Source organism: Crocodylus porosus, unplaced genomic scaffold, assembly GCF_001723895.1.
Source record: "Crocodylus porosus isolate Cpor-Errol unplaced genomic scaffold, CroPor_comp1, whole genome shotgun sequence".
Classification (NCBI taxonomy): domain Eukaryota; kingdom Metazoa; phylum Chordata; order Crocodylia; family Crocodylidae; genus Crocodylus; species Crocodylus porosus.
The window spans coordinates 1,620,694-1,632,249 of record NW_017728912.1 but is presented as its reverse complement, the minus strand read 5'-3'; the positions used below and the strand labels follow the sequence as shown (position 1 = coordinate 1,632,249).

The 11,556-nt window shown below is 38.6% G+C and overlaps 1 long non-coding RNA gene across 1 annotated transcript; it reads left to right on the top strand.

The window, feature by feature from the left end:
- Window positions 1–1,962: 1,962 nt before the first annotated feature.
- On the top strand, window positions 1,963–11,339 carry LOC109309538. The gene is made up of 3 exons (XR_002100946.1): window positions 1,963–1,975; window positions 8,511–8,513; window positions 11,269–11,339. It is a non-coding gene; the product is annotated as an uncharacterized LOC109309538 (long non-coding RNA).
- Window positions 11,340–11,556: the final 217 nt, after the last annotated feature.

Below are 11,556 nucleotides of genomic sequence, written 5' to 3'. Positions count from 1 at the left end.
CCATTTACAATTGAGAAAATTGTGTCCACATCATGAGGATTGTCCCCTAGATGCTTGCTGTAATGTTCTTTCCTTTACATATAACTGAAACAATCATACAGTGGCCTTGGTGGAGGAATGTTCCTCTCAGCATTGTGATAGCAAAACACGGCTGAATTAGAAGCTGGAAGTTAGGCAACTTTCTACAGTTACCAGTAGCTAGTCTGGTGATGAAGCTGAGTAGCCTCCTTGGAAGACAAAAGAAAACCACAGGGAAGCTGATTACTGTTAGACCCAAAGCTGTGGCTAAACAAAAATTAAACTATGTACTTTGGATTCCACCCCCCTTTACCTCATTTCCAAATGAATTAACTTGCATTCAGCCATAAAAAACTTTCTTGGTGTTATTTTCCGCCTATATTCTGTCTTTCTCATGTCATTGCCTTCCCTGATATTTGCAACAATATTTAGTCTGTTTTCATTTAAGTATTCAACATTAAAGAAAACTGGGCCTGCTATATAACTCCTTTGCTATTTGGGGGGGTTTCTACATTTCCCATAGCCATCTTAATCAGTCTCTGATATACACCAATTGTCAAAAGTAGTTCAAGTAACAAGTATGGCAACTGTCTGTATACCCAGGAGACCATAATGGTGTTTGGGACTGCTCTACTGTATGCTAGATTGTAGGCTGTACAGGAGCACAGTTTGTGGAAGGCAATCTGATCACAAAAAGCTAAATTACAGATGATGAGTTGTTCCTTGCTGCGTAGGACTCAAGACTTTATTTTGTTTCAACACAAGAATGAGTTTATTATTCCTTTGCTGAGCTGTAATCCAGAAAATGGAAGGGGTTCAAAACAGCATGGGATGCACTCCGAGCTTAAATGTTTTTTTTTGCTGAGAAGCCCAACATATCACATCTCTAGACACATCAATTTCCAACTCTATCAACCATTTCAGGTCAACGGGAGACTTTTGGAACATTCTTGTCATTATTACATAAGTGGGGACTTTGAGTACAAGAACCAGAAAAGCTTGATTTTTTTTTTTTTTTCTGTTTGGTTGGTTAGTTCTTTACTTAGTTCTCTTGTCCTTAGTTCCAAATCTTTTTTATTTTTAATCCCTGGAATAAGTGATGTTTATCCTTACAATCCATCTTCTTTGATTTCTTATAATCATTAACTATAACCCTACCATCTGTAATACTATGACCTAGGAGTTATATATTAGTTTATACACTGAGTCCTTAGAAGAGTACGTTTATGCTGTTACTGTATCTGGTTTGTATGTTGGTAAAATGACTGGTTCCTTGTCAGAATCATTTAGTGTGAAGAATGATGGCCACCAGAGTCCCAAAATAAAAACCTAAAAGCAGGAGATTTTACCCCTTTTGGGTACTAAGAATGTCTAAGGAAAGAACCACATACAGACCCTTACAACAGTGTTTGTCTACAGAAAGAATGGTTAGGGTTCAGTTTTTAAAAGGTTTGATATTCTTTCACTGTATTTTTCAATTACAAATGTAAATATTTGAGGCTGCAGGCAGACATTTCCTGGATTATACCATTGCTCCTTAGAGTGTCATTACTATTTCATAACATTACATAGAAACACATCCATTAACATGTAGTGCAACTGCAATTTCCTTGGTTTTGGGAAACATTACAAACATTTCACTCCTTGTTACTTACATTGCCATAGATATTGTAGGCAAGATTTTTACTACCTAGTCAAATGAAATACAGTAATAGTAATAGTACATACATAGTCTTCTGAGAAAGGCGGAAAAGCCTTTGCTCATAATACCACTAGGGTAGGGGAACTTCTGTCTTTTTGAACCTAAGGGAAGACTCAGCATAAGAACAGAAAACCTTAAATAAAAATTAGTTTGCAAGATTATCAGCACTGTTAATGATCATACAATCATTCATCTTCCTTATAATTCAATCACTCAAATTGTCCTAATGACCTCCTGTGGCACTGAATTCTTCAGGTGTGCTGAAGTGCATAATAAAGATCAATATATGATCTTGAATCAGTCCTCAGACTCATCTATTAACTTACCCTGGGTGCATACAGATACTGGGAGTGTTTGAGGACAGGATAGATCACATAAAAAATCTCCACCCAGTCTAACTTAGTTTGCCAAAATGCGGACCTTACACCGGTTTGTCAATTTCAGTCCAAACTGCACAGAAGTTCAGGACAATTCGATCAGTCTAAAAATGTCTGGCCTAAGATAACCCTACCTCAGGGTTATAGCAAACTTAGATGAGTCTAAAAATGGTGAACCCAGTCTAACTGTCCTGGACTTCTGTACAGTTCCCAGCACAGTCACAAGGCTGTACTTTTTCTACCACCTCCCTGGCACCAGGATAGCTTTAGCTTCCCAGCCCCTTCCTCACACACCCAGATTGACAACCCCCACAGAGACAAACCAGCCCCTCTCCCACCCTCCCACCCTCTTCCCCACCCCCCATTCTGCAAGCCACTCCCAGTGCCAGTTTTACCAGCATTTGCCAGAGCCTGGAGTTGATCAAGTAAGTCAGGGTGAAAGGAGGGTCAGCAAGATGGATTCATTGGAATTGCTTGTCTGGGGGGAGACCCTAAAAATAGCCCTTGGTCCCAGGGGGTGGAAGAGAGAATCCACCATGCCTCCTGTGACGCCCATGAACACCTGGATCACACCAATGCCCCCATTGATCCCAACTGCTTTCCCTGACTTCCTCAGAGCTTACTTGCTGCCTTGCTCCTTTCAATCTCTGTCCCCAACCCCCTCAACCCAACTTATTTTAGGTCAGGTAGCCCCCCACACAACCTCTCCAAATGTCTGCATCCACCCTCTGAGTTAATTATGGTGGTTGTAAGATTATTTTATTATTTTCACATTTAAGAAATGAAGCCTTAAGAAAAAAAGGTCACTAGTATAGGGAAATAAAGCATATATGCTGACAATATATTTTAAAATAAAAGTAAACATTAGTATTTGACAATGACTTGTGCCCTTTCCAGTTTAACCAACTCTTTTCTTAACCAACATGGGCATTTAAACTGTATATTAATGCATTTGTGAAAACATAATATCCTCTGCTTTGTTAAAATTGAAAAATCAACATTGTCTGTGAAAACCAACCTTTTTTTTTCTTTTTAAACATGGTTTCCTTTCAAAACACAATTTTGACATAAATTTTTCACCAAGGCCTGAGTTTATTTGCTGTTCTGCCATAGACTGCCTGTGTGACTCAGGCTAAATCATCCCCATAGGAGTTAGCAACATTTTCTTAGTAATAGCTATAAATAAACAACACTTTCCTGACAGTCTTTATTAATGAACATGTTATTTGATTAATTGAAAATGTAATCAGTTAAAATTTGCTTTATAGCAATTTGTTTTCTCAGGAAAACTGTGCCTATATCTATCAAGCTGTTGTTGCCTCCAAAGAATGTTAAAAACAAAGACTTCCTCCCCTCGATGAAATACACTTTGATAACCCATCTTCTTACAAAAAACTGAAAAGCACGTGGCTGGACCAGATGAATATGTTCATGTTGCCTGTAACATTACTATTCTTTAAATAGCGAAATAAACTACATTTATTGCTGAATCTTATAGTCTGGAGTGCAAAAGTCAAGATAAGTATTTCATCTCAGAACAAGTACAATAGCTTTTCTTTTCTCTAGTCTCATGCGTATATATATTTTATCCATTTCTGGAGCCTATTGAAATTTAATATAAAACATCCACCCATGCAATCTACTTTTCATTTTTACACACCTTAAAGAAAACAGAGGTCAGCTACTAGCACTGCTTTATCTAAATACTAGGTATCTGGACAATCTCTCTTAAAGCTCAAACTGTAGATTAGAATCTCACCAGGCTTGTTTAAGAACAATTCTTGAAGCTTACTGAAACATTTGGATTGACTAAATGGAAATATGTGCCTTTGAGCTGTTAGTTAAGTTACTGCTATGACCCAAGCATCACCTCCGTCTGTTCCTAATTTTTATTTAGAGTGCAGATGAAGTGAAAGACATGTTGCCAGGCAGCTCATTGGCAAATTAGTGAGGTTTAGCAGAGCTTATTAAAAATTGCTGTTTTGTATTATAATCAGTCTTGTTTTTCAAGGTGCAGTTTTCCTCTCTCTTTGGAAACTTCCTTTCTTCAGAGCAGACAGTTGTTTTTCCTTTCTTCAGTAACTCATAAATCCCTCTCGTGCCATATTCCTCTCCATTTATTTATAATGATTTCCTGAGAGCTACCAGGGACTAACAGAAAAAAAAACCTAGGGCACAGTTTACTAATGGCTTGCATTAATATAATTCATCAAAAATGTGGCAGTTGGTATAGTTTTGTGAATTGTTTCATCTTAACAGCAGTAATTCAAACATTTACTAAAATATCACACCATACATTTAGGGCAAGCTGGAAGCAAAGGAATAGTTAGGTTTTCAAGGCACACTTACAGTTTGTGCCTCATTTGAAATAAGAAGCTAAGGTTCATTTTTAATAGCACAGTATGTCACCCTTTGGTCATGAATCTGCATAAAGTCATGCCCAGGCATACAGCACTGGGGCCAATCTAAAATCAGTCTTTTTCCCTCCAGACTGCTATGGGACAAGCAAGGCACCAATAAATGAGGAGACTCTATGTCTTAGTATGCATCAGGAAATCTCTGACTTGAATTAACAGCACATCTCTCAGGTAAAATAATAAATGCAGTTATGCCACTCTAAATGTTCATCATGGAACTAGCCTTTCATTATTTAGGCATTATTTTGCTCCTATTAGTTCTGATAGCAGCTTTTCCAGTTGAAATAACATGGCTTGTAAAGTTAAAATCAATTAAAGTGGGGCATTCCTCATGGATATACTAGAGGAGACAAACTGTATGTACACTGTAGACCTCATTTCATAATGCAAAAAAGTGGTAATCTGATTTCAAATGCATGTGGCCAATGAGAATTAATGAAAGATACAAAAATCTGTTTATGTTTATAAAATGTCAACGAATGACGATGGATGTCTGGGGTACAGCTAGCAGAGTAAACTCATGGTAATACTTAGAGAAATTTCAAAGATGTTTGCTTTAGAAACCCTTGAAGCAGAGAGCTGCATGACCTTGGATTTACTGGATTCTCAATAAACTCTTCAGGAATTACTGAGAAAACTGCTTTCACAAGTAGCCTCCACTTGATTAAGATTATGTGAACAGTCTGCACTGAAAGGAACAGTAATTCTTAATCCTTGCACTTCAGATTTCTGAAATAATGATGGTCAAAAATCAAAGTGAGTACCTATAAGGACCAATACCAGCAGTGTCTGCCATGGATGTGATGGTACTTCTGTGATTATATGCAATAGAAAGGGCAGAATGCATAGACCTAACAAAAAGGGGCATATAACACTTCCAAAAGACCACTGCAATATGGGGAGTCTTTGTAAAGGGAGGATTCTGTCACTTCTATAGGTAGCTGTAGTTGTTCGGGGATTAGGGCATAGTTTTAAGGGTTCCTATACATCCATTGTGTTTAGAAATTCAGGGCCTGCAAATGTGCCAGATTTACAGAAGAAAGTTGTGGTACATCCATATGTATCCAATGAAAGCAGGAAGAGTAACGTTCTCATTTTCTTCCCTCCCGCCACAGCACCGTTGCTACCCAACTAAAATATTTCCCTGCAATGTTTTCATTTACTAAAACTGAATGTATTTTCAGGAGACTCATGAGCTGTGCTGGCATACCATACATAAGAATAGCACATTTAAAATAACCTTTCTGGCTAGCGATACGCTTTCTGAAGGAGTAAGGGAGTTCATCAGTGAGCAGTTCTAAAGGATAAACTTTGTCTTAACTTAGTTTGGTCCCACACCTTCCCACATATTCCTGTAAGCAAGACAAGTATTTATTTTTTCTGCTGATATATTTTATCAGATAATGCAAAGCACTTAAGGAGCATTGTTTACAACATAAGGCATGATGAGGTCTATAACACCTTAAATTCCAATTTCTGTTCCCAGCAACGTCTGTATAGCTTCACTGATAAGAATGGGATAACTAGAGACAGCTCAATGACTTAAACAAAAAATACATGATTAATCTGGAACATTTTATGGCCTCAATACTCAATGAAATCAAAAGAGAGCACTTAATATATTTACTTTAAGTTCCTTTTTTTCCGGACAGCTTAATGTTGTTTTTCAAAGTTAATTTCAAACCCTATGGTTGCAAGAATTTCTAGTAGCACTGGTACAGTATATTACAAACAAGAGTTGATTAGAATGTCTCACTGATAGTAAAAGATGGTGTGAAACTGTGCAAGGGAACCATCAGGGGACATTTTGCATTAATCAGCACATTGTCACTTGTCACTTGTTCACAGGCTGTGCATCCTCCTACTACATCTCTTCCTAGGATACTTCTTACTCTATTTTCCTGATTGCTGTAGAAAAGAATGGAGCCATGGAACTACTTCCCAACTCTTCCTGCTACTTGTTCTCCAATTTGATCTGGTTTGGGGGCATGAGAGTATTGTGTCCCTTCTGCAGACTCCATGCTCATCACCTTAAAGCCAATGAGACCAGAGGAACTTCTTCCCTACCAACTTTAAAATTTGTCTCAAGCCTCACCCCCAGAAAGAACACTATGCTGATGCTTAACAAATTATTCCACCTTGCAGAATTATTAACAAATTATTCCTCACAATGATTCACCTGCCAAGTAAGCAAACTAATGAGACTAAAGTCTGCCTACACATCAAACTAAAGTTGTGACTGTAGCATGTACTACCACACTTGAATTAACTTTCTCCACAGGCATAGCAAGACAGGTCTGCACCCAAGGCAGTCAAAAGTGTGTAGGGCAGCACCAGTCCTTACTGTTCTGATCGCTGAGATGTGGTTAGCTGCCACTGAGGCAGCAGCTGCTTTTTTGCCACCACTCTCCCTCTACACACAGATGTAGTGACTGGGGCTCCTGCCTTAGTCAGCTCCCCTCAGTTATATTACTGACTTTCCGTACTTGGCATGGGAAACAACATCAGTAAAAATACGGCAGCATGACCTTATAAACCTGGATAAATACCTTGATTATGAGACCATGCCAACTGAAATAAATAGCTTGATTATGAGACCATGCTGCCATGTCTTCATTGCTATTGTTACCCACTCCAGTTGGATTAAACTAATGCAGGTTTGCTAGCACATGCTAGCACAATTTCATATTGATGTGCACACATTCTCTCTCTTTCCCCAGCTCAGTGAATAGCTGAGTATTTTATATAAGGTAGAACAATGAGGGAGAGCTACTACCAGAATACCCCCTGGCCTAATAGTTGAATTAGTCCCTAAAATAGAAAAAGACTTGGTTGAAAAAAAATCATACTCTGCCCAATATAGGGATATTAATATCAGAGTTGCTTTACTTTTTAAAAATACATAAATGACCATTAAACCAGAGACTATTTATCTGTGTTTAAGACACCTGAGTACCAGTCCTACTTCAATGAATAAGTTATACAATGTAAAACATATTCAATAGGATTGAGGGCTTTCTTTTTTCCCCTGTCTAACCTAGTATACCTGATAACCTTGTCTGCAGCAATAGTTTTACACTGTGCTATTCCCTCTTCCTACTCCCCGCACCCCAGAGCCCCTACTCACCCCCACATCCTGAGTCCCCCCTGTGCCCTCCCTCAGCACTTCCTATGCTGGCCCCACCCATTTCAGCACAGACCCCAGGGATGGACTGCCTGCCTGCCTGCCTGCCAATCAGCATTGTTACAGGGAAGTGATGAGACCAAGCAGAAACAGCACATGGCTGGGGCTAGGAAGCTCTGGAAGCTCCAGTGGCACTAACACTACCCCATGGGCTACAAAGCCCTGACAGAGCTCTATGTAGGGTATTAAGGCCTTTGGTCAGTCAGGCCCAACTGGGCCAAGCTCCTGAGCTTCCACATTTGACCCTGTAACTGAATTGGCTGCTGAGAGCAACACTCACCCTTTTAAAGACACCTGCAGCCTCTGTCTATTCTGCGTTCCCTTGTGATCATTACTCTTTCTGATTCTTCTGGCTCCTGATTCAGCTCTTAGATCTTCCCTAGAACTCAGCACCCAGCTTTCTGATACTCCTGACTTCTGATCTTGGCTTGCACCCTAGACTACATCTCTCAGATCTCCTTCTCAACTCTACTGGGGCCTGGTCCTGCGTTCCCTACTCTGCTGATCTAGATCCCAACCTGATGCTCCATTAACCTGTACCCTCACTTAGCTGACCTGCTTGTTGCCTTTCAGGACCTGCCTACAGTCCCAGTTCCTTATGTTCCAGCCAAACCCTCACACAGGATGCTGCAGTGCTGCTCAGATACCAGGTGGCACTAATCTGTTCTAGCTGCTCTTCAATACTTAACTCCAGCTTCATTTCTGACATGGTATTTTCAATCAGCTCTGGGCTGTTTAGAACTTTTTCTGGACAGCTCTATTTTTTATGGACTTTATGAAAATGGGTTTGTAGCCTGGTTATTTATGGGAAGTCTGTAAATTATGAACAGCTGGCAACTCTGAACTTGTCGCCCTCTACATCCTCTGTGTGTGTGTTCTAACCACTAGGTGCAGCTGCAGGTTACATGATTGCTTCAGGATTTTTTTTTCATTAGGCCCTATTCTCTGTTTAATACACTTAATTTTCAGATGCCACTTAAACAGAAGAATATGGGGAATGTACAATATAAATGTATTGGTACTGGCTACTAGTTACAAGGCTTAATGGAAGCTTCTTTGACCTGCTTTGAGAATTATTTTTTCAGTGCCAACTACTTTGATAGATATTTTTGTGAAAACCAAAAGCACGTTTTTGGCAAATGTACTAATCACTGGGAGGGGAAGAAGAAAAATCTTGCTCTATTGATAATATTTTATGAGCTTTGTTTATTACATATCAGAGATGGCAACAGCACTTTAAGATTTTTTAGTGAGTGTGAAGCAGTGTATATAGACACATGAGGCTATTATATAAATTAGGGTTTTAAACAAATATACACTGCTTTTAAATATTTATCTCTTGCTTATATAAATCAGTTTATTTGTATATTGATCTTTCTTCCATCTGAAGGAGATTGAAAATACTAGTCATCTTAATGACTTTTCTATGAGACTAACTCAGTAACCTAAACACTAGTTGTGTCTTGTTTGTCTGAAAGTCATAGCCCTTTCAAAGGCACTGTAAACTGTGGATACAGAGTGACTTCTCTCATAGAGCACTTTGAGAGAATAGTCTGGCAGGGTTCAAGATCTGATTTGAAATATACTTTTATCAGACAATTTCAGAGGAAATTTGCATAACTAAATCAAAATACATCTGGATTATTATCATTATTAATAATTATAGTAATATTAATTTATGATAATTGTTATTACTATTAATAATAATGATATTACCAGTAATAATAATCTATTTTACATTAATGGCTGTTTTGTTACTCTTCCCTCAAGCTGAAGTCAGCATTTCCCCTTGTGGCAAATGCCATACACACTTTTAATTTTCCTTTTATTTATGTGCTAAGAATGGATGAATTAAAGTAAGTTGTCTTTCATCTACATAATTAACACTTGCATGAAGCATAACATGTGAAAAGTTAGAAATGGGGATGCAATCAGGTGGGGAATCTGAACCTGCTTGAACACTGCCAGTCTGAACTTACTTGACAGATCAACCTTCTGAGATTCAAGTTCTATTTAGTGAAGTGTCAATCTGGAACTAGCTGAGTAGGAGGGACATATTCACTCATTCCACTAAGAAAGGTAATGAAATTGCAGTAGCTGGAAGAACAGTGTGAACACTTCAGGTTTCAGTTTTCAAAGTCTTGTGAATTAAATTTTGAAAAGTTGTTCTTCAAAGGGTGGAAATAAAATTGAAATGTATCCAGGGTCTATGAATTAAAATTTAACTTTCCAAGATAAGTCACAGTAGAAGCCACCAGCTGCCCATGACCCCCACATTAACTTCAAAATATTATTTTGTTACCTCACCCAAAGTAAAAATGTTCTGGGGGAGGAGGGAGGCATGGAAAAGGAGATGCAGTTGGTAGTTTGGGGTAAATAAATGTAGGTGAGGAAATGGTTTCTGATTTTATAAATGTGCAATCAGTATCACTGTATTTACTTATTTAAGCATGAGCCAAGTATCCTGGAAAAATGAATCTGAAACTCAAGATTAAGTAGGTAACATAACTATGCTATGCAACTCTACTTAAAAGTATAAGCAAAATAAGATTAGGTATCATGAACAGGACAGAAGGAGAAATAACATTGGAGGGGGAAGGCTGACAAACTAGAAAAGAAAAAAAATTAAGGTGCAACAAAAAAAAACAAAAAAGGGGGAAAGAAGAAGTAGAAAATAGCAGGATGTTTAAATTTGCTTAAAGGGACCTAGGATTCAGGAAAGAGGCAACAAATCCACAAACAGCTCTACATATTGAAACACTTCTCTGGCCCACAAAAAGCAGAATCTATAGATGCAAGTTAAGTATCAGGTTGCCTAAACAATGCTTGAGGAATTAAGTACCTCATAGGTAAACAGAATTAACAAATGACAGCATGAGCAAGGAACCAAAGTTATGCCACAGAGAAGTATGATGATTTGAAAATTTGAATTCTACCATCTCCAACCCTGGGCTCAGGTAGCTAACTCTGGGATGCAGAAAGTCTCTTCACTTGGGATTCACAACTCAGAATCCTCCCCTGAGTATGGGCACATAAATATATATAGACTGATATAGCTAACTATATCTCTCCAATAATTTACTTGAACAACAAAGAGGACATTACTACCTTTCTCTTAAAATGTATTTGAAGAAGGAATCCTTTTCCTTCTTCATTGGTCAGTGTAACCAGGTATAGGCTCCAGGGGCATCTTGACATCCATGCAATCCTTACCCTGGTCCAGCTCTAGGGTGCCCTGCCCTTCTCACTTTTCTGCCATGCCTTGATGTAATTGTTTGATTGGAAAGGAGGCTGCCTAATGGGTCCTAAAGCATGTTAAGTGATAAAATAGGATTTAGGGCTACTGTTAAAGGACTGACATGAGAACTTGTTCAATGACTGACAGAAAGGCTTTATTTACTACAAGTACTTACAGTTAAATGAGACTAAAGAAAAGTCCAGTATTTAGCTGTAAACGTGATAATTTCTCATCCTCAAAGGCAAAAAGAGGCAGTCTGTATCTTGTGAGCTTCAAGGTGTGGATCCTTTTACATAGAAGATCAGCTGGGTGCAGTAGCAGTTTTGTCAGAGTGAAGCATGCTCTGTTAGCTGTTTCATTCCTCTTTTATACCCTTTAGTTCAGCATCTTCAAAGCATTCTTGGCAGATGGAGGCCAAGCAATAATTGACAGGAAAATCCTGTTAACCAAACTGCTTGTTATTGGTTATCAGAAAGTCCCAATTTTGAATGAGTTACCTTCCTCAGTGACAAGAGGTTATCTATTACTACTAAGTTGGAACGTATCAGGAAATTGATTGCTTACCCCGGTTCCACATAGGCATGGAGCCAGAGTTTCCTGCAGCGGGACTAGGACCACAC